Source organism: Scyliorhinus torazame, chromosome 20, assembly GCF_047496885.1.
Source record: "Scyliorhinus torazame isolate Kashiwa2021f chromosome 20, sScyTor2.1, whole genome shotgun sequence".
NCBI classification, from domain to species: Eukaryota; Metazoa; Chordata; class Chondrichthyes; order Carcharhiniformes; family Scyliorhinidae; genus Scyliorhinus; species Scyliorhinus torazame.
The window spans coordinates 32446064-32469914 of NC_092726.1; the positions used below are offsets into that span (position 1 = coordinate 32446064).

Genomic DNA, 23851 nt, shown 5'->3' on the forward strand with positions numbered 1-23851 from the left:
ACAACGTCTTATCATTTCTCCCAATAAAATAAATTAATTAAAAATAAACGTTTCCTTGTGATTCTACACAAGCCTATGGAGGCTGTGAAATGTTTGCAGGTTGGTGGGATGTACATTTTCTGGGAACAGTATGAATTTAAACTAAAATTGAAAATACTGCCGCACAAGCTGGCCCAATAATTCTCTCCACTCAAACTCAATGACATCATACCGTAATCGATCTACTTTCCTGCCCCGGTATTACTTGGGAGAGAATGATTAAAGTATATCATTCTAACTGTCCTTTGGACGTAAGTAACATCAACTGCAAACACCTGTGCCTCTCAGCTCCTGTTTCTGCCGACTATGACGATGCTGAGACTGAAACCATTGACGCCCAGAGTGGACACATGCTGCAGGATCCTGGGTCTGATGATCGCATTACATTGGGAGAGTTCAGCGGTGATATCCACACTCTGGGTAAGATAATCCTTCTGTTCTTCTGTTTCTTTGAGAATGGCTCGGTTCCGTCGATGATTTTCCCCAGCTCCGCTGAGATAGGCTCTAGGATGAACGATGAGCCCAATGGACGACCTGCAGATTTTGCTACATCTGGGACACGCTACGCTTGATGGGCTGGGAAAACAGGTTGTTTAACAGGAGGATCATCAACTTTTCACAATTCAAGTTCGGTTTTGCGCATTTCCACCAGATGTGCTTCATGCCATTGGGGGTGACCATTCTACATTCTTGGGCTTTCTAATTCCAGGTCCTTCCATTGGTCATCGCGCATGTTTCAATTTGCTAGGATGTTTGATGACATCCCTGTACTTTTCCACGTCGCTCTTGCTGTCTCCTTTTGCGACTGCGTTCCGAATAGATTATCAGCTCTGTTTATTGCCTCAGTCACCAACATTCTTGTGAGGACTGGACTCTCTCTGGATTGAAGTTATTCTAATCGATCATGGAACAAAGTGGGATTTGCAATTGTTCATGTCGCGAATGCAAATAATTTAAAGAAAGCATCTAACTTTCAGCCCAATGTTTAACTGAAGTATGCTCTTCCCCACAGTGTACAACAGTCATATCTTTATTGACCCCGCGTTATCGGTTCCTTCTCACCTTCTTACAATACCAATGTTATCTGTGTCACAGGCCGGGGGTTCTACCATCATTGGGCAGTGACCGTTTACATCTAAAGTTTACAAATCTACAGTGCACTGTTAAACGGTGATGGTTGGTTCCATTTCCCTCTGTATGTGGCGCGCTGCTGGGGCGTTACCTGTCCCGTATAATTTTGGGTCTCCTGGAGTATTCCCACGGATCAATGAGTGAGAGTTTCAGAGAGAAAAAACGGAGAATGTTTTTGATAGAATTTTAAAAGGCCAGTTGCACTTGAAATGTTGCGAAAGAGAAAACATGTAGATGTGATTTCTTTCGATGATCTCTTCTTTCTTTTCACCCCTCTCAGATAATAGTCAACTCCACATCCCTGAGGTGACGTCCACAGCTATATGATTCTACATTAAATCTGATGGAAGACATCAGAACTTTTCCAAAAAGTCATCGCTTTGATTATGCTTTGCTGCCCGATATCGATATTGTATTGACTGAATGAGAGATTACTTCCTGTTGTGTTTATTAGAATCACATTTCTCTCCTTATTTTGTGTGAAAGTATCTGCATTCTGTCTCTTTAGGAATGAAAAACAAAATAGAATGTATATCCAGTATTGCACTGCCCCTGTTAAAGCTGTGTTAAATCGCACTGCATTGTGGAACCGAACCGGCATCATAATTAAATAACTGATGCTGTTTCATGTCAGGTGTATTGGAAGACCATTTGGTAAAATCCCTCACTCTTGCACCATTACATTAAGATTAGGAGTGATAAATGCATTATTTCTCTGTTTTATCTCCAGTTATTGATGATGTGGAGATGCCGGCGTTGGACTGGGGTGAGCACAGTAAGACGTCTTACAACACCAGATAAAAGTCCAACAGATTTGTTTCGAATTACTAGCTTTCGGACCTCAGCTCCTTTCTCAGGTGAAGGAGCTGCACTCCGAAAGCTAGTAATTCGAAACAAATCTCTTGGACTTTAACCTGGTGTTGTTAGACATCTTACTGCCCAGTTATTGAGCCCGTACATCATGTATTCGAGGAACAGCGATCACTGCATTCTCCCAGCAGCAAAGTCCCACACATTCATTCCAGCACTGCCCCTGACAATCGGGTCCTGAAGGCTGTAATCAGAATTTAACGTAGTTTTCTCACTTTAATTCCCCAATTTGTATATTCATTTCCATTAGTGTTGTCCCACTCAAGAGATCATCGGCAGTATCATCCAGTATCACCCAGTACTGGAGAGAATTCTTCGAGACAGGATCTGCTCACATTTGATTATCATACAATTTACAGTGCAGAAGGAGGCCATGCGAATCATCGAGTCTGCACCGGCTCTTGGAAAGAGCACCCTACCCAAGGTCAACACCTCCACCCTATCCCCATAACCCAGTAACCCCACCCAACACTAAGGGCAATTTTGGACACTAAGGGCAAATTATCATGGCCAATCCACCTCACCTGCACATCTTTGGACTGTGGGAGCAAACCAGAGCACCCGGAGGAAACCCGCGCACACACGGGGATGATGTGCAGACTCCGCACAGACAGTGACCCAAGCCGGAATCGAACCTGGGACCCTGGAGCTGTGAAGCAATTGTGCTATGACAATGCCACCGTGCTGCCCATTTGAAAGCAAATGGACGTGTTAGTGAGAGGCAGCATGGTTTTGTGAAGGAGAGGTCGTGTCTCACTAAATTGATAGAGTTTTTCGAGGAGGTCACAAAGATGATTGATGAAGGTAGGGCAGTGGATGTTGTCTATATGGACTTCAGTAAGGCCTTTGACAAGGTCCCTCATGGCAGACTAGTACAAAAGGTGAAGTCACACGGGTGAGCTGGCAAGGTGGATATAGAACTGGCTAGGTCATAGAAGGCAGAGAATAGCAATGGAAGGATGCTTTTCTAATTGCAGGGCTGTGACTCGTGGTGTTCCGCAGGGATCAGTGCTGGGACCTTTGCTGTTTGTAGTATATATAAATGATTTGGAGGAAAATGTAACTGGTCTGATTAGTACGTTTGCAGACGACACAAAGGTTTGTGGAATTGCGGATAGCGATGAGGGCTGTCAGAGGATACAGCAGGATTTAGATTGTTTGGAGATTGGGCGGAGATATGGCAGATGGAGTTTAATCCGGACAAATGTGAGGTCAGGCATTTTGGAAGGTCTAATGCAGGTAGTGAATATACAGTGATAGGTAGAACCCTCAAGAGTATTGAAAGTCAGAGAGATCTAGGTGTACAGGTACACAGGTCACTGAAAGGGGCAACACAGGCGAAGAAGGTAGTCAAGAAGGCATACGGCATGCTTGCCTTCATTGGCCGAGGCATTGAGTATAAGAATTGGCAAGTCATGTTGCAGCTGTATAGAACCTTAGTTAGGCCACACTTGGAGTATAGTGTCCAATTCTGGTCGTCACACTACCAGAAGGATGTGGAGGCTTTAGAGAGGGTGCAGAAGAGATTTACCAGAATGTTGCCTGCTATGGAGGGCATTAGCTATGAGGAGGGTCAAAGACAGAATGGCTAGTCAGAGGCTTTTTCCCAGGGTAGAGGGGTCGATTACTAGGGGGCATAGGGGCAAGGTATAGAGTAGATGTACGAGGCATGTTTTTTACGCAGAGGGTCGTGGGTGCCTGGAACTCGCTGCCGGAGGAGGTGATATTTAAGGGGCATCTTGACAAATACGTGAATAGGATGGGAATATATGGATCCGGACCCAGGAAGTGTAGAAGATTGTAGTTTCGCCGGGCAGGATGGTCGGCACGGGATTGGAGGGCCGAAGGGTCTGTTCGTGTGCTGTACGTGTCTTTATTCTTTTTCCTTATAAACAGTGCCCTAAACTAAACGAAAGGCATTTGAACAGGGCCCTCCAGTAAATCATTACATTTAAACCGTGTCCTCCAGCAAACAAAATGTATTTAAACAGTACCCGACATAAATCTAGTGCATTTAAACAGTGCACCTACAGTGAATCAAATGTATTTAAACAGTGCACTACAGTAATTCAAATGCATTTCAACTGTGCCCCACAGTAAATCAAATGTTCTTAAATATTGCCCGAGACAATACAAATGCAGTTGAACAGTGCCCTGCACTAAATCAAATGCATTAAGAAAGTGTGCCGCAGTAAACCAAAAGCATTTAAACAGTGCCCGACCGTCAATCAAATGTATTTCAATGGTGCCCGACACGAAAGCAAATGCATTTAAACAGTGCCCTACAGTAAATAAAATGCAGTTAAAGTGCCCTACTGAAAATCAAATGCATTTAAACAGTGTCCAACAGTAAACTAAAGACAGTTAAACAGTGCCCGTCACTAAATCTAATGCATTTAAGCAGTGCCCTACAGTAAATAAAATGTAGTTAAAGTACCCAACAGAAAATCAAATGCATTTAAACAGTGTGCAACAGTAAACTAAAGGCAGTTAAACAGTGCCCGTCACTAAATCTAATGTATTTAAACAGTGTCCTATAGAAAATCAAATGCATTAAAACAGTGCCCAAATGCAAACCAAATGAATTTGAACAGTGCGCTACATTAAAGAAAATGCTTTTAAAAAGTGCTCGACAGTAAATCAAAGGCATTTAAACAGTGCGCTACAGAAAATCAAATGCTTTAAAATAGTGCGCTAAAGTGAACCAAATGCCTTTAAACAGTGCCTGACAGTAAACAAATCGCATTAACAGCGCATTACAGGAATTCAAATGTACTTAAAGAGGGTCCTGGAGTAAATTAAATGCATTTAAACAGTGCTCTACTGTAAATTAAATTTATTTAAACAGTGCCCTCCAGTAAATCAAACGTATTTAAACAGTGTCCTACAGCAAATCAGATTTATTTAAACAGTGCCCTAACGTAACCCAAATGCTTTTAAACAGTGCCCTACAGTAACCCAAATGCATTTAAACAGTGCCCTACGTTAAGTCAAATGCATTTAAACAGAACCCGACAGTAAAGAAAATGCATTTAAACAGTGTCCTGCAGTAACTCAAATGCATTTAAACAGTGTCCTACAGTAAATCAAATGCATTTAAACAGTGTCCAACTGTAAATAAAATGCACTGAAACAGTGCCCTACAGTAAATTAAATGCATTTAAACAGTGCCCGACCGTAACCCAAATGCGCTTGAACAGTGATCTACGTCAAATCAAATGCATTTAAACTGGACCCTCCAGTAAATAAAATGTATTTAAACAGTGCCCGACAGTAAATCAAAGATAGTTAAACAGGGCCCTGCAGTAAATCAAATGCTTTTAAATAGTGCCCCCGAGTAAATCCAATGTATTTAAACCGTGTCCTACAGTAAGTCAAACACATTTAAACAGTGTCCTACAGTAAGTCAAACACATTTAAACAGTGCCCTACAGTAAATCAAATGCTTTTAAATAGTGCCCGACAAAAACCAAATGCCCTTAAAGTGTCTGACAGTAAATCAAACAATTTAAACAGTGAAATGAAATGAAAATCGCTTATTGTCATAAGTAGGCTTCAAAGGAAGTTACTGTGAAAAGCCCCTCGTCGCCACATTCCGATGCCTGTTCAGGGAGTCGGTACGGGAAATACGGGGAACAGTGCCCTGAAGTAAACCAAATGCATTTAACAGTGCACAACAAAAAAATCAAAAGTATTTAAACAGTGCCCTAAGATAAGCCAAATGCATTAAAACAGTGCCCTACAGTAAGTCAAATGCATTTAAACAGCGCCATGCAGAAAATCAAATGTATTTAAACAGTGCCCTGCGGTAAGTCAAATGCATTTAAACAGCGCCCTATAGCAAATAAAATGCATTTAAACAGTGCCCTACAGTATATCAATCGCATTTAAACAGTGCCCTCAGTAAATCAATCGCATTTACAAAGTGCCCTCCAGTAAACCAAATGCTCTTAAATAGTGCCCTACAGTTTTTCAATCGCATATAAACCGTGCCTCAAAGTAAATAAATCACATTTAAACAGTTCCATGCAGTGAACCAAATGTTTTTAAACAGTGCTTTATGGTAAATCAAATGCATTTACAGTGCCCTGCAGTAAACCAAATGCATTTCAACTGTGTCCTACAGTAAATTGAAAGTGCTTAAACAGTGCCATGCACAACACAAATGCAGTTGAAGAGTGGCCCACACTCAATCAAATGCATTTAGAAAGTGCCCTGCAGTCAATCAAATGCAGTTAAACAGCGCCTCAGAGAAAATAAAATGCATGTCAACAGTGGCCTACAATAAACCAAATACGTTTATCCAGTGCACTACAGTAAATCAAATGCATTTAAACAGTGCCCTACAGTCAACCAAATACATTTATACAGTGCACCACAGTAAATCAAATGTATTAAAAAGTGCCCGACACTAAAGCAAATGCATTTAAACTGTGCTCTGAAGAAAATCAAATGCATTTAATCAGGGCCCTACAGCAAGCCAAACGTATTTAACCAGTGCCCTAATGTAAAATCACTTGGATTTAAACAGTGTCCTGAAGTAAATCAAATGCATTTAAAAAGTGCCCTACAGTAAATCATATACATTTAAACAGTACCCGACAGTTAACTGAGGCAGTTAAACAGTGCCCGTCACTAAATCTAATGTATTTAAACAGTGTCCTACAGGAAATGAACTGCATTTAAACAGTGCCCAATTGGAAACCAAATGAATTTGAACAATGCGCTACATTAAAGAAAATGTTTTTAAACAGTGCCCGACAGTAAATCAAAGGCATTTAAAGAGTGCGCTACAGAAAATCAAATGCTTTAAAATAGTGCGCTACAGTGAACCAAATGCCTTAAAACAGTGCCTGACAGTAAACAAATAGCATTAACAGCGCATTACAGGAATTCAAATGTACTTAAAGAGGGCCCTAGAGTAAATTAAATGCATTTAAACAGTGCTCGACTCTAAATCAAATGTCTTGAAACAGTGCTCTACTGTAAATCAAATTTATTTAAACAGTGCCCTCCAGTAAATCCAACGTATTTAAACAGTGTCCTACAGCAAATCAGATGCATTTAAACAGTGCACTACCGTAACCCAAATGCATTTAAACAGTGCCCTACGTTAAGTCAAATGCATTTAAACAGAACCTTACAGTAAATAAAAAGCATTTAAACAGTGTCCTACAGTAAACCAAATGCATTCAAACAGTGTCCTACAGTAAATCAAATCCATTTAAACAGTGCCCTACCGTAACCCAAATGCGTTTGAACAGTGATCTACGTTAAATCAAATGCATTTAAACTGGACCCTCCAGTATATAAAATGTATTTAAACAGTGTCCGACAGTAAATCAAAGATAGTTAAACAGGGCCCTGCAGAAAATCAAATGCATTTAAAGAGTGCCCCCGAGTAAATCCAATGTATTTAAACAGTGTCCTACAGTAAGTCAAACACATTTAAACAGTGTCCTACAGTAAGTAAAACACATTTAAACAGGGCCCTGCAGTAAATCAAAGGCATTTAAACAGTGTCCTACAGTAAGTCAAACACATTTAAACAGTGCCCTACAGTAAATTGAATGTGCTTAAATACTGCCATGCACAACACAAATGCAGTTGAAGAGTGGCCCACACTCAATCAAATGCATTTAGAAAGTGCCCTGCAGTAAACCAAAAGCATTTAAACAGCGCGCCAGAGTAAATAAAATGCATGAAAACAGCGGCCTATAATAATCCAAATACGTTTATCCAGTGCACTACAGTAAATCAAATGCATTTATACCGTGCACCACAGTAAATCAAATGTATTTAAAAAGTGCCCGACACTAAAGCAAATGCATTTAAACTGCGCTCTGAAGAAAATCAAATGCATTTAATCAGTGCCCTACAGCAAACCAAACGTATTTAACCAGTGCCCTGATGCAAAATCACTTGGAATTAAACAGTGCCCTACAGTAAATCAAATGCATTTAAACAGTGCCCTACAGTAAATCAAATGCATTTAAACAGTGCCCTACAGTAAATCAAATGCATTTAAACAGTGCCCTACAGTAAATCAAATGCATTTAAACAGTGCCCTACAGTAAATCAAATACATTTAAACAGTGCCCGACAGTTAACTGAAGGTAATTAAACAGTGCCCGACATTAAATCAAATGTATTTAAACAGTGTACTACAGTAAATCAAAGGCACTTAAACAGTACTTTACAGTAAACCAAATGCATTTAATCAGTGCCCTACTGTACATCAATCGCATTTAAATAGTGCCCTACAATAAACTAAATGCACTTAAATAGTGCCTACAGTACATCAATCTTATTTGTTCTGTGCCAGGGTTTAGAGATTCCCAAAGTGTATCATGAAGTTCACCTCACGCTCCTGACCCAGAACTTTTAATAGACTGTGGTATGGGGAGCACACGGCCCACTCTACAGGAGTGGTACAGCAGAAATAGAAAATATATTTTAAAAAACAAATCGATGTTTATTCTATGAATTTAAGTTAACCTTTTTAAAACATACAGTGAACTTCTTAGCAACCATTAAATCAACTACAACCCCCAAAGAATACAACACTAAGTAATGCTTACGCTGTCCTTTTAACATCCAGAAGACTTACAAAAAACAGAACCTTTAACAGAAGCACATCTGGTTAACGTCACTCCTGAAAACGTTTATAATTCTGACTTCACCAAATGATCAAGAGATAGGCGCTTCATGGCAGAGAGATCAAGAGTACACCTGCTCTGTCTGGCTTCTGCTCCAACACTGAAACTAAAACACACCCTGCAGCAAACAGCCGAAAACGAAAGTGAAAAGCTGCCAGACAGCCCAGCTCCACCCATACTCTGACATCACTGATAAACACCCGTTTCTTAAAGGTACATTTCTTAAACACCCATTTCGTAAAGGTACTCTCACATGACACCTCCGCCCAAGAAAAAATATAAACCATCAACTTCAAGATGGTTTCATTTTTCACCTTGTCACTATCCTTTAAGAAATGCACGAAGTAAACACACTTTTGCGTTTCTAAAAACAACAGACGCAAACAGGGATAATAATATAGTCCATTTGTGTTCTTCTTCCTTCAACTGAAGCCCTTCTCGATTGAAAGTCACTTTCAACATGAACTTTTACTTAAATGTTCAATGAAATTCACTCATGCCAAGAAATTGCATTATTTCCCTACGTTTGAGGGTATCGGAAACTTCGCAATGAAAGTGACTTGGGTTTTTCCAAATTCACTTTTGGCTAGGTTTATCACCAAACCCGCCTCCAGAAGTCGATCGAATAATTCCATCAGACGTTTCAACTGTTCTTTCCATGTCTGGCTGAAAACTATCAGATCGTCGATGTATACCACACAATTGGGTAATCCTGAAGCAACTATGTTAGTTAACCATTTAAACGTGGTTGGGCGTTTTCATGCCAAATGGCATAACTTTGAATTGTTATATACCATCTGGAGTCACAAAAGCTGAAATCTCCTTCGCCCTTTCGGATAAAGGTACCTGCCAGTAACCCTTAAGTAAATCCAGTTTGGAAATAAAAGCTGATTGTCTCACTTTCTCAATGCAATTCTCCAAACGTGGGATAGGGTAAGAGCCCGTTCTTGTAACTGCATTAACCTTTCTATTGTCTACACACAACTGTTGGGTACCGTCTGGTATTGGTATCATCACTATGGGCGAGCTCCATTGGCTGCAACCCACTTCAATTATGCCATTTTAAAGCATAATCACCATCTCTTTGTTAACCTGTGCCAATTTTAAAGGATTAAGTCGACATGGATGTCGTTTGATTGGAACAGCATTTCCCACATCTACATCATGTACAGCCATTTTAGTACTTCCCAATTTATGTCCACAAACTTGCCCATGTGATAACTTTCAGGTCAGTCCGTTTTTCCTCTGGAAGGTAACTCTACAATTTATCCCAATTTTTAAGAACATCCCCGTTTTCCAATTTAATTTGAGGTGTGTCAAATTCACAGTCATCTGGATTTGGTTGGTCATTTTGAGTTAGAATCATTAAAACCTTTTTCTCTCCTTCCCTTTCCAAGCACCTTTTAAGCATATTCACATGACACACTCGGTGAGTCTTCCTTTTATCTGGTGTTGTTACCACGTAATTCATTTCACTTAATTTCCTTTCAATCTGATATGGTCCACAAAGCCTAGCTTTTAAAAGTTCACCTCCCACTTGGAACAATACTAAAGCTTGATCTCCACAGGCGAAACAACAAACTTTGGATTTCTTGTCCGCTACCCGTTTCATCGCATTTTGTGCAACTTTTAAATGTTGTCTAGCCAATTGACCTGCTCTATTTAATAGTTCCCTAAAATTTGCCACGTAATCCAATAATGTAATTTCTGATTACTCACGCACCAATTTTTCCTTACTCAATTTAAGTGACCCTCGTACCTCATGACGAAAGGTCAGTTCAAAAGACTAAATTTGGTTGACTCAGTAGGTGCATCCATAATTGCAAACAGTACGAATGGAATTTCTTTATCACAATCCTCTCAATTATCGTGACACTAAGCCCTCAACACTGTCTTTAATTTCTGACATTTACCTTTCTAATACTCCCTGCGATTCTGGGTGGTACGCAGTTGATTTAAATTGTTTTATTCCTAAACTATCCATAACTTCTTTGAATAATCAGGAGGTAAAATTTGACCCTTGATCCGGTTGTATTTCTGTGGGTCGTCTATTGCTAGTAAATAATTCAAGTAATTCCTCCAGAATCTTTTTAGCTGTAATATTACTGGATGGCCTCCGGAAACCTAGTAGACACCTCCATTATCGCCAAAAGATATTGATTCCAACATTTTGTTTTAGGAAGTTGTCCTACACAATCAATTAGGACCCTTGGAAAAGGTTCCTCAAATGCTGCAACGGGTATTCAGGGCGCTGCTTTTATCACTGCTTGAGGTTTCCCTATCATTTGACATGTGTGACATGACTGACAACATTTAATTACATCTTTCTGGCGTACAGGCCAATAAAATTGTTTTTGTATTTTAGCTTAAGTTTTCCTTATTCCCAAATGACCTCCCACTGGAACCTCATGTGAAACTCGCAACACCTCCTTTCCATACCCAACGGCAATACTACTTGATGAACTTCTGCCCACTTTTCATCAGCCTGCATATGTAAAGGTCTCCATTTTCTCATCAAGCCATTACTTTTACGGTAATAACACTCTGTTATACACTCTTCCGTGTATGTTTCTGATACATCCGTTTTATTTCTACACCTTTCTGTTGTAACTCTGCCAATTTTCCTGAACTAAAAATATCCGCCTCATCCTCCACCTTTGTCAACCATCTGATCAAAAATCCTTTCTGATAATTGCACTTCAACTTCATCTTCACTCTCTGAATTCCCCTCCTGTCTTAACCTGTGACTTTGCGACCTTGTAACTACAGAATCCGGAAAAATACTTCAACACTTCAGTTGTCTGATTTTCCACTGGATTATCAACCACCGTGGGCATCAGTCCCACCTGCGATTCAGCTGTATCATTACCAGAGATAAACTGTATTCCTGGACAAGATAGTTTCTGTATTACTCCTACTACCACCTCACGCCTCTTCACTGGACTTTCCAACCTTACCTTATATAATTGAACACCACTCCTCTCACCCTGAATTCCACATATTACCACCTTTTCTGGCAGCATTCTTCCCAAACTACATAACTCCTCATCTCCTACCATTAAAGATTGATTAGCTCCCGTATCTCTTAAAATTGTGACTTCTTTACCTACTCCTCATGATACACATGAGTAACCTTTACCAACACAAGTAAATTCTTTAAAGAGATCTGGCACCATTTGATAAATCACCTCTTGATCAGGTGTACAATATTTTGCAACTCCTTCGCTTCATTTGGGCTTTCCTTTATCACTTTAACTACCCCCACTGTCTTATCCTGTTTTACCACATCAGCCTTCCCAGCGCTTTTCTTCAAGCACCAACACTGTGACTTTACATGGCCTAGTTTATTACAGTGAAAACATTTGAACCTTTTCATGTCTCTTCCACCCTCCTGGATTTTTACTCTGAGGTACACTTTCCTTATTATATCCCATCACATCACCTTTACTTTTACCACTTGAGTATTTCTCATGTCCCCAGTTTCTATCCCTCACAGGCTGAAACTGATGTCGGAAACCAAGCTTTGATTTATGAACTAATTCATAATCATCTGCCATTTTGCTGCTAATCTCGCAATTTTAACCCTCTGTTCATGCACATGAGTGCATACTGCATCAGGAATTCAATGTTAAACTACTCCAAAAGTATAATTTCTCTGAGAGCTTTGTACGTTTGGTCTATTTTCAAATCCCTTATCCACCTATCAAAATTAATTTGTTTGAGCCTTTCAAACTCCATGTATGTATGACCAAATTCTTTCTTTAATTTTCTAAACCTTTGTCAGTGAGCTTCGTGCCCGAGTTCATATGCACCTAAGATGGATTTTGTCACCTCCTCATACGTCCCAGATACCTCCTGAGGTAGTGATGCAAACACTTCACTGGCTCGACCTTCCAGCTTTGTTTGAATCAGTAATACCCACATGTCCTGTGGCCATTTTATTTGTTTAGCCACCTTATCAAATTAAATGAAAAAGGCTTCTACTTCCTTCTCGTCAAACCTTGGCAATGCTTGGACATATTAAAAAAAAATTCCACCAAGCCTTCAACTTTGACGCTCTTTCTCACTATCCTCATCACTATCATCCAACTGTACGTTTCCCTTTGCATCTACCAATTTTAACTGACTGTCATGTTTCATGGCTATTTTCTGAAGTTCAAACTCTCTCTCTTTATTTTTTCCCCTCATCTGTATCTCCCGTTCTCTTTCTCTTTGTTCTGCTGGGGGTATTCTTCCTTTTCTACTTTCTTCTCTCACGTTTTCTATTTCTTCTCTCTCTCTCATTCATTTCCGCCTCTCTCCCTTTCTTATTCCTCTCTATCTCTTTCTTTCTCCCTTTCTTTTTCCTACAGCAAACTAAAGGCATTTAATCAGTGCCCTACAGTAAATCAAATGTACAGAAACAGTGCCCCAGAATAAATCCAAAGTATTTAAACAGTGCACTGCAGTAAATCAAATATAATTAAATAGCGCACAACAGTCCATCAATTGTATTTAAACAGTGCCCTCGAGTCAATTAAATGCATTTCAACAGCGCCCGACTGTAAATCAACTGCATTTAAACAGTGCCCTAAGTTAAATCAAATGCATTTAAACAATGCCCTACAGTAAACCAAACGTTTTTGAACAGTGCTTTATAGTAAATCAAATGCATTTAAATAGTGCCCTACAGTAAATGAAATGCATTTAAACAGTGACACAGTAAATCAAATGTATTTAAACAGGCGCTGCAATAAATCAAATGCGTTTAAACAGTGCCCTACCGGAAACTAAATGTATTTAAAAAGTGCCATGAAGTAAATCAAATGCATTCAAACAGTGCCCTACAGTGAGCCAAATATATTTAAATCGTGATTTATAGTAAATTAATTGCATTTAAACAGTGCCTGACAGTAAATCAAAAGTATTTAAATTTGCGCCCTAGAATAAATTAAATGCGTTTACACAGTGTCCGACACGAAATCAAACGCATTGAAACAATGCCCTACAGTAAGTCAAGTGCATTTAAACAGTGCCCGACAGCAAACTAAAGGCATTTAAACAGTGCCCTGCAGTACATTAAATGCATTTAAACTGCCCGACAGTAAATCAAATGTATTTAAACAGTGCCCCAGAATAAATCCAAAGTATTTAAACAGTGTACTGCAGTAAATCAAATATAATTAAATAGCGCACAACAGTCCATCAAATGCATTTAAACAGTGCCCTCGAGTCAATTAAATGCATTTAAACAGTGCCCTACAGTTAATCAAATGCATTTGAACAGTGGCCTAAAATAAATCAATTATATCTAAACGGTGCCAAATGTATTTAAACAGTTCTTTATAGTAAATTAAATGCATTTAAACAGTGCCGCCAATAAATCAAATGTATTTAAACAGTGCCACGACAGTCAATCAAATGTGTTTAAACACTGCGCAAGAGTAAAACAAATACTTTTAAACAGTGCACCACAGTAAATTAAATGCATTTAAACAGTGCCCTACAGTAAATCAAATGCATTTAAACAGTGCCCTACAGTAAATCAAATGCATTTAAACAGTGCCCAACAGTAAATCAAATGAATTTTGTTCCCTACAGTAAACTAATTGCATTTATACAGTGCCCGATACTCAAATGCATTTTAACATTGCCCTCCTGTAAATCAAAAGCATTTAAACAGTGTTCTACGTTAAATCAAATGCATTTAAACAGTGCCCTACAGTAAATCAAATGCATTTAAACAGTAACATAGTAAATCAAATGTTTTTAAACAGGCACTACAATAAATCAAATGCATTTAAACAGTATCCCACAATGAACTAAATGCATTTTAAAAATGCCCTGCAGTGAATCAAATGCATTCAAACAGTGCCCTCCAGTCTACGAAATGCTTTTAAACAGTTTCTGACAGTTAAATAAATGCATTTAAAGAGTGCCCAACACTCAAATGCATATAAGTAGTGCCCTACAGTAAATTAAATGAATTTAAACAGTGCCCTGTTGTAAACCAAATGCGTTTAAATAGTGCGGTGAAGTAAATGAAATGCATTTAAACTGTGCCCTACAATAAATCAAATGCATTTTAACAGTGCCCATAGTAAATCAATGCATTTAAACAGTGCCCTACAGGAAATCAAATGCATTTATACAGTGCCCTACAGTAAACCAAATGCATTTAAACAGTGCCCTATAGTCAATCAAATGTATTTAAACAGTGCCCTACAGTCAAACGGACCTTATTTAAACAGAGCCTTACAGTAACACACCAATTAAAAGTGCCCTACTGTAATCGGACTTAAAATGTGCCCGATAATAAATCATGTTTTTAAACATTAAACATGTTTATGTAAAGCGAATTGCTTTGGAGACCTAAAAAACAACTTTCCCGAGGCCAGTATATGCCCTTCCAAAAACTGAACGGGATCCAGCCAAAATAATACTGTTCCATATTTCTATCCAGCATATTAATTCTGCTCCATTTTATTATGCAGCCATATTAAAACGGCTCCATATTAATACTGTTCCATATTAATACTCTTCCACATTAATACTGTTCCATATTAATACTGTTCCATATTCGTGCTGCTTCATTTTAAGACCGTTACAAATGAGTACTGTTCCCTATTAATGTCCAGCATATAAACATTGTTCCATATTAATACTCGCTCAGATTATAACTTTTCCATATTAGTAGTGTTCCATATTAATACTGTTCTATATGATTACCGTTACATATTAATATCCAGCCATGTTAACACTGTTCCATATTAGTACTGTTCCATATTAATATCTGGCCATTTTAATATCCGGCTATATTAACACTGTTCCATAGTAATACAGTTCCATATTAACATCCAGCCACATTCCATATTAATAATAATTATCTTTGTCACAAGTAGTCTTACATTAACACAACAACGAAGTTACTGTGAAAAGCCCTTCGTCGCCACATTCTGGCGCCTGTTCGGGTACACAGAGGGAGAATTCAGAATGTCCAATTCACCTAACAAGCACGTCTTTCGGGCCTTGTGGGAGGAAACCGGAGCAGGAAATGCACGCAGACACCGGGAGAACATGCAGGCTCCGCAAAGAGACTGACCCAAGCTAGGAATCAAATCTGGGACCCTGGAGCTGTGACGATATGGTTCCATATTAATACTGTTCCATATTAGTACTGTTCCATATTAATATTCAGCCATATTAATACTATTCCATATTAATACGGTTCCAAGTTAATATGCAGCCATATTAATCCTGCTCCATATGAATAATGTTCCATATTAATATCCAGCCACATTAATGCTCTTCCATATCAATATGGTTCCATATTAATATGCAGCCAGATTAATACGTTTTTGCTCAATGCCTGCTACCCCGCCCCCACATGGAGGTTGGACATGGCCCGACTTGCCCAGAATGCTTTGTGCAAGAAAATATCACAGGCCACAGATGACTATATTATTAATAACTAGAATGGGGAAGTCCCGCCCTTCACGCTCTGGGAGGCCACGAAGGCTGTGATCAGGGGTGATATCATAGCCAAGAACGCACGTAGAGACAAGGTAGAGAGGGTGGCTAGGCGACAGTTGTGGACTCCATACTGGAGGTAGACAGGCGATACTCTGAGGGCCTGACCAAAGAACTCCTGGCGGAGAGGAAAAAGCTACAAATGGACTTTGATCTGCTCTCCACGAGGGAAGCATTGCAGTAACTCCGCCAGGTACGGGAGACCCTTTACGAACACGGAGATAAAGCCAGCCACTGCTGGTTCGCCAGCTGAGAAAGCAGGCAGCCACGGGGGTAATAGCTCAGATTAGAAGCAGCAGACCGAATCCAGTGGCAGAGCCAAAAAATGTCTACGAGGCATTTGAGACGTTCTACCGGGGGCTATTCACCTACAAGCCCTCAGCTTAGGGATGAAACAGTTCATCGATGGACGGGACACGCCAGTTGTGAGACAGGCTGAAAATGGGACTGGAAGCACCAGTAAAACTGGGAGAAGGATAGCGCAGTGGTGAGCCGTCGTTCCTCATGGTCCCGCCCGCCCCAAACATCCCTGTGACGATGGATGTGGCTGTCCTGCAACCCAGTTGTGTGTAGAAGCTGGGATTCGTCTTTCTGGAGCGCAGGAGGTTAGGGGGAATTTAAACAAGTCTTCAACGTCATAAAGATTTTTTTTTAATGATAGAAATGGATAGATCCTCTGCCCCCAATTGCTCGACTGCATAAATCCCACCTTAGTTAGTGTCCCAATCCACCGGACTTTCCACAATACCATATCCAGCAATGCTCAGGAAGAATAATTGTTTTCCTATCCAGCCGACTGTTCTATATTGAAGAAGCTGGTGAACTTTAGAAGGACAATTCTGCCTTCCTATCCACACTGCTGTTCACACATCAGTGCACTACGTCGAGATATACTTTGGACTGACTTTTCTGTGTCATTTTTGGCTCTATTGTTCATAAAAACAGATCAAGCTGAGCTGGACGAGATCTGCGTGTTCCCAGTGCACTCTGCTGAACACATCCAGATATCGTCTGGAGTAATATTTCGCTCTTCCGTTCTAACCTGGTGCTCCAACGGACACATGCACCTGCCCTGCAGCCGAACATGTATGTGTTTCATTTCTCAACCACTGTCCACACCCATTGACCCAAGCTGTACTTCAGAAGCCAATCTGCCTGTGCCATTCGCCTTGGATTGTTTCGAAATCCCACGTCAGGCTCGAATGCAGGTTACGATTCTTTATAGAATCATAGAATCCCTACAGAGCGGAAGGCGGGTCATTCGGCGCAACGTGTCTGCACCAGCCCTTAGAAAGAGCAACCTATTTAAGCCCACACCGCCACCCTATCCACATTCCCGCAACCCAAACTAACCTAAAGGGCAATTTAGCACGGCGAATCCACCTGACTTGCACATATTTGGACTGTGGGAGGAAAACAGAGAACCCAGAGGAAACCGTGTCAGAGAAAGTGCAAACTCCACATGGACAGACTTCCGAGGCTGGAATTGAACCTGGGTTGCTGGCGCGCTGAGGCAAGCGTGCAAACTACTGTGACACCGGATTGCAGCCTCCTGGACTCTGCACTGCACAGATTCACCGTGTAGGACAATCTCTGGGGTCTCTGACAGCCTCTTTTTTGTTTTACAATGAAATACACAGTTCTTAAAATTTAGAGTAGTCAATTATTTTTCCAATTTATGGTGGCTAATCCACCTACCTCTCACATCTTTGAGTTGTGGGGTGAGACTCACGCAGAACCGGGGAGAATGTACAAACTCCACGCGGCCAGTGACCCGGGGCCGGGGTCGCAATGTGGACTGGGAACTTCAGGAAATTAGGAGAGCAAAAACGGTACATGAAAGGATACAGGCAGGTAAAATGAACGAACGTCCTAAGTAATTTTACCAGCTCATTACGGGTAAAAGGGTAACTCGGGAAATAGCCGGAAAACATGGGCTATCGCTTCTCGGCCTTTTGGTTCAGATCAAGTGTAGTATCTGTTCTTATCAGTTTAATATCTTGTATGTCCCCTTCGGGGGACCGAATATTAAATTGATTTTTGGGACACGGAGATGGTTCAGGGGCTTTCTTGCTCCGCTCCAGGCATCAACCTGGTCTTGCAATGTTTCCAGGAATCGTGCCTTCACCCCGCTTTGGGCACAAATAGTGCAAAAGCAGAAAATGGCGCAAAACCTGGCTTCCCCTCTCCTGTCTTGTCCAGTTGTCTCATCCTGACCAATTAAAAAAATTTCAGGCTCCAGAGCATTGCTAGCTTTTCTGCTGGCGGGCGCTTCGCGCACTAATGTCGTGAGCCTATGGGCTCGCGGACTTGCGGCAGCCAGGCTCCGTTTTCAGCTGATATGCCAAACAGATTTCCTGCTGCTTTTTACAGGCCACTCACCCTCACCCTCGGATGCCGACTTGCCTTCTCCTCACTTCAGTTACCACATCCCTTCATTCTGCACAACGGGGAAGTGTGGCGACAGACTGAACGGCATCCTGATTTGGATGTAGGTATACCTTCATGGCGTCTCTTTTCGTTCTCGTGACTCCACGACCAACACGCCAGGGTGGAGCTCAGGGAGACTAGACATTTCCCCCTGTTGGATTCCGCCAGTACTTGCTGCTTGCACGGATTGCCCTTTGTTCGGCAAAGGTGGAGATTTCTTCGACTCCCTCCGTTGGGTGTCACTGGGCCTTCACAGCGTCTCCATTTCATCTGGTGACGACAGGGGGCGGCTTGCCAGACGATGTCTTCCTGTTGTGTTTTACTGGTTCTGCATGCACAGACTCCACTGTGCTCGGCCAAGCTGGAGGTCTCTTGACCAACAGTGAGCGTAGACTAAAAGTTCCAAAGCACGGTCGAGCGCAGCAAGGTGCTCCTGAATGTCGGTGGACGAGGAGGACAAGAGCCATAGCCGGAAAATATTGGCTATCGCTTCTCGGCCTTCTGGCTGAGATCAAGTGTAGTCTCATTTGATCGAGGGAAGCTGAGGATCTCGATGACGATCGTGGATTGGAGAACTCGGAGGGATTGAAGTCGTCAAAGAGGAAACGTTTGGAGCCCGGCTGCTATTGGTGGATCTACATACTGGCCTAAACTTCTGGTTTAGGCCTAACGCCGATACAGTTCAGACCCAACGTACGAGCTATGGATGCAGCTGCATCCCGACCACCAGGCTGGGGAATGCGAAACACTGTCCGAGTCACAGTGAAGAAAACGGAAGGAGAGTCACTTGTGGACAGGAAACATTTCGTGAAGAGGGTGCTGCTCGAGTGTTGAGGGTTTAAAGCAACAGAGATCTTCTGCTTGCAAAACTTCCCCAACAATGTTTGTTTTGATGTCACCTTCAAGAGCGTCGCAGCGTGCATCAAATTCTTGATTGTCTTCAAGGAAAATGGTAACCAGAGTCCCTTGTCGATCCTGACTGCGGATCCTCTGTTTACGCTACCGTCGCAGCGAAATCGGGTTGTTACACTGCACACGTACAACCCCCACGTCCCTGTGTCTGATGTGCCTACGTTCCTCGCCAGGTACGCTGATCTGAAAAGTGACAGCGTGCAAGTGAAAGGCACCTTCGGCATCTGGACAAGTGAGCACCAGGTCAAGGTGACTCTATGAACTGACAGCAAATGAACCATCCTGCATCCCCCCTCCAATTTCGCTATTGGAGTAAATCGTGGCTACCTCGACTACGTGGGACAACCACGAGTATGCCACACCTGTGGCAAAACGGGGCATGTTGCAGCAAACTGCAGTGTGACCTTCTGCAAAAACTGCAGGCAGGAGTGACACATGATTAAGGAATGCAAGGAAGACAAGTACTGCAACCTGTGTGAGGAGGCCGGCCATCTTTACAGGGCCTGCCCGAAACGCGGGGCGACATACGCTCAAATCATCAGCAGCGGAGTTAAAAAGGCGACCAGAGAGGAGGAGCATACACCCTCCACCGAAAAAGACAGCACGGCTCAGAATGAGGAAAAGCAACAGAAGCGCCCCCAACAAAAAGAGGAGGCCCCAGCACCTCCTGACAACCCAGCCCCAGCCCCATCTGATGAGGAACACTCAATGGAAGAGGAAGAGGATGGGACAAAGAATAAAGAGCCCTGGGAAACAGTGAACAGGGACAAACGAAAGCGGAAACTAAAAAACAAACTGAAGAACCCCCCGAGGGGTAGTGGCAAAAAGCGACAACTTTCAGCCGGCGCACTTAGCGCCGACACCTCATCCGATGAGTGAAAACAGGACAAGAATCGGCCTCAAATAAACAGACAAAGCACCAACGTGCAACGGGAGGCACAGACCCTCCAGACCACCGACCGGGAAGAAAACAAGGTCACAGACCAAACCCCGATAGTAACGAGCAGCAACAACCCAGGTGAAGACCGGCCTGCAACCCCAACACCTACTGACTGCCACGACGAACCCCAGGAATACACCCCCCCCCCCCCCCAATGCATCTGCATCAAAACCACGGGGCCAGTATGGACCAGAACAGCTTCCTCAGCCCTGCACCTGTGCTAAAGTTTGCGAGCACTACCGGCATGCTGGGGAACATTCAACAGCTGGAACAGCCAACTGTATAGACTCTGGACTCTTGAGACTGGTATATCTACCTTTTTATAATGGGTTTAAAAATTGCATCCATAAATGTGTGTAGCCACACTCAACTATTTGGCAAATGCAAAAGCTGACCTACTGTTCCAGCAGGAGTGCGGAATTCCGCACCTCAGCAACTACAGGCGCTGGTCGAGCTGGTGGTCCCACGGACCATCCATCTGGTCAGGAGGAAACGACTGCCGCTCCTCCGGCCTGGGTATTCTGCTGCGGGGATGCAACTTCACCATCTCTGACGTTAAGGAGGTGGTGGGCGGGCGCCTCCTCGTAGCAGACGTGAAATACAAAAACACCCCTCTCAGACTTATTAATGTGTACGCCCCGGCCGTAAAAAGTGAGCGGCTGGCAGTCCTTCAGCAACTCCCACTGCTGTTGGCCACCTCCAAGCCGGTCATCCTGGGTGGTGACTTCAACTGCATCATCGATGCGGCTGGACGATCCAGCAAAGCCGACAGCAAACTAGACGCTACGTCCAGACTCCTGATGGAAACGGTAAAAGACGCCAAGCTGCTCGACGTCTGCAGCAACCCTGCAGACGGCGCGCAGCGTAGATACACATGGTCATGGCCAGACGGGTCCGTCCGCTCCAGGATAGACTTCTTTTTTGTGTCCCGAGCTTTCACGGTCAGGTCCACCGACGTAACGCCGGTGTTCTTCTCTGACCACTGCCTCCTACTGGCCGACTGCCACCTGCAGGAAGACCAGGGGGTAGGCAGGGGGACATGGAAGCTAAATGTAAAACTGCTGACCCCTGAGAACATCGAGGAACTCAGGAGGGATTACAAAGGTTGGAGAACCGTGAAACCCCTCTTTGAGGCCCCACATCTCTGGTGGGAAGCAATCAAGGGGAATATCAAGAGGTTTTTCATCCTCAAGGGCGTTCAGAAGGTGAGAGAGAGACGAGGGGTCATGTCCAGGCTCCAGAAAAGTATGCAAAATTTGCTCCAGCTGCAGTCGATGGGGGTGGATGTCAAGGAGGATCTCCAAGAGGTGAAGAGCCAGCAAGCCTCGCTCTACACCTCGGAGGCCTCCAAGGTTATCTTCCGTTCCAGAGTCCGCTCCGTGGAGCAGGACGAAAAGTGCTCACGCTTCTTCTTCCAAAAGGTGCACAGAGAGACCTCTGTGATCAGCAGCCTGAAGGAAGAAGATGGCTCTGAAAAGTCATCGCAGTCTGACATCCTGAGGATCAGCCAATCCTTTTATGCCGGACTGTATGACCTGAAGCCAACAGATAGCACTGTTTCCCAGACCTTCCTGTCGACCATCACGGAGGTCTTAGGCGACAGCGAGCTGGAAAACCTGGACAAACCACTAACTCTGGACGAGCTGACAAAGGCCGCCAAGTCCTTCGAGACGAGTAAAACTCCCGGAAGCGACGGCTTACCGGTTGAGTTGTATTCGGCTCTGTGGGACTGGATGGGCCCAGACCTGCTGGAAGTGTACGAGAGTATGCTTCTGGAAGGCAGCATGTCAGAGTCCATGAGGAAAGGCATCATCACCCTCATCTACAAGCAGAAGGGGGAAAGGGAAGAAATTCGAAATTGGCGACCCATTTCACTGTTGAATGTGGACTACAAAATTCTAGCAAAGGTCATCGCCAATCGGGTCAGGTCTGCTCTGGAGTCGGTGATCCACCCTGACCAGACCTGTGCTGTACCCGGCAGGAAGATCTCTGATAGCCTCGCGCTACTCAGGGATACGATCGCCTACGTGCAGGACAGGGGGGTGGACACTTGCCTCATCAGCCTTGACCAGGAGAAGGCTTTTGACAGAATATCGCACACCTACATGATGGATGTGCTCTCCAAAATGAGGTTTGGGGAGGGAATTCGCAATTGGATCAAACTGCTCTACACAAACATCTATAGCGCAGTCTCAATCAATGGGTGGGAATCAGAAAAGTTCCAGATCAGATCTGGAGTCAGGCAGGGCTGCCCTCTCTCCTCTGCCCTTTTTGTGTGCTGCATAGAACCTTTTGCCGAGTCCATCAGGAGGGATCCGGGTATAAGAGGAGTGACGATCCCAGGCAGTGGAGGCATGCAAGTCAAGGCCTCCCTGTACATGGACGACGTTGCCGTCTTCTGCTCGGATCCTGCGTCTGTACGCAGGCTCTTGACCACCTGCGACCAGTTTGAACTGGCCTCTGGAGCCAAGGTAAACCGGGGCAAGAGCGAGGCCATGTTCTTTGGGAACTGGGCCGACCGGTCCTTTGTCCCCTTCACTGTCAGGTCAGATTACCTGAAGGTGCTGGGGATATGGTTCGGAGCTGCTGGGGCGTGCACCAAAAACTGGGAGGAGCGCATAGGAAAGGTAAGACAGAAACTGGGCTGGTGGGAGCAGCGCTCCCTCTCCATTGCGGGCAAAACCCTGGTCATCAGGTGTGAGGTACTCTCGGTGCTACTGTACGTGGCGCAGGTCTGGCCCATAACCCGACCCTGCGCCACAGCAGTCACCCGGGCCATCTTCAAATTTATCTGGCGATCCAAGATGGACCGTGTCCGAAGGGACACCATGTACAAACCTCTGGAGAAGGGAGGGCGGAACGTACCCAACGCCTCCCTCATCCTGTTGGCCACCTTTGTGTCCAGCTGCATCAAGCTGTGCGTGGACCCCCAGTATGCAAACACCAAGTGTCACTACATACTGAGGTTCTACCTGTCCCCGGTGTTGCGAAGGATGGGCCTGGCCTCATTGCCGCGGAACGCTCCAAGTAGTTGGACCGTACCGTACCACCTGTCCTTTGTGGAAAAGTTTTTGAAGGAAAACACCTTTGACCACAAGGCAATGAAGCAGTGGTCAGCACGTAATGTCCTCGAGGCCCTCACGGAAAAAGAGACCGTGGAGGACGTTGGATGGTTCCCTGAGCAGACTGCCAGAGTCATCTGGCAGAACGCCTCATCACCAGAACTTTCAAACCAGCACCAAGACCTAGCTTGGCTGGTGGTGAGAAGGGCCCTCCCTGTCAGATTCTTCATGCACACCCGAAGGCTCTGCACCAATGCACGCTGCCCTCGGAGTGGCTGTGGGGGAAATGAGACGGTCAC

General features: G+C 43.4%; 1 non-coding gene across 1 annotated transcript; it reads left to right on the top strand.

Moving 5' to 3' along the window:
• The first annotated feature begins 18147 nt into the window (after positions 1-18147).
• LOC140397103 (U2 spliceosomal RNA) lies at positions 18148-18337 on the top strand. The gene has a single exon (XR_011936700.1). It is a non-coding gene; the product is annotated as a U2 spliceosomal RNA (small nuclear RNA).
• The last annotated feature ends 5514 nt before the right edge of the window (positions 18338-23851 follow it).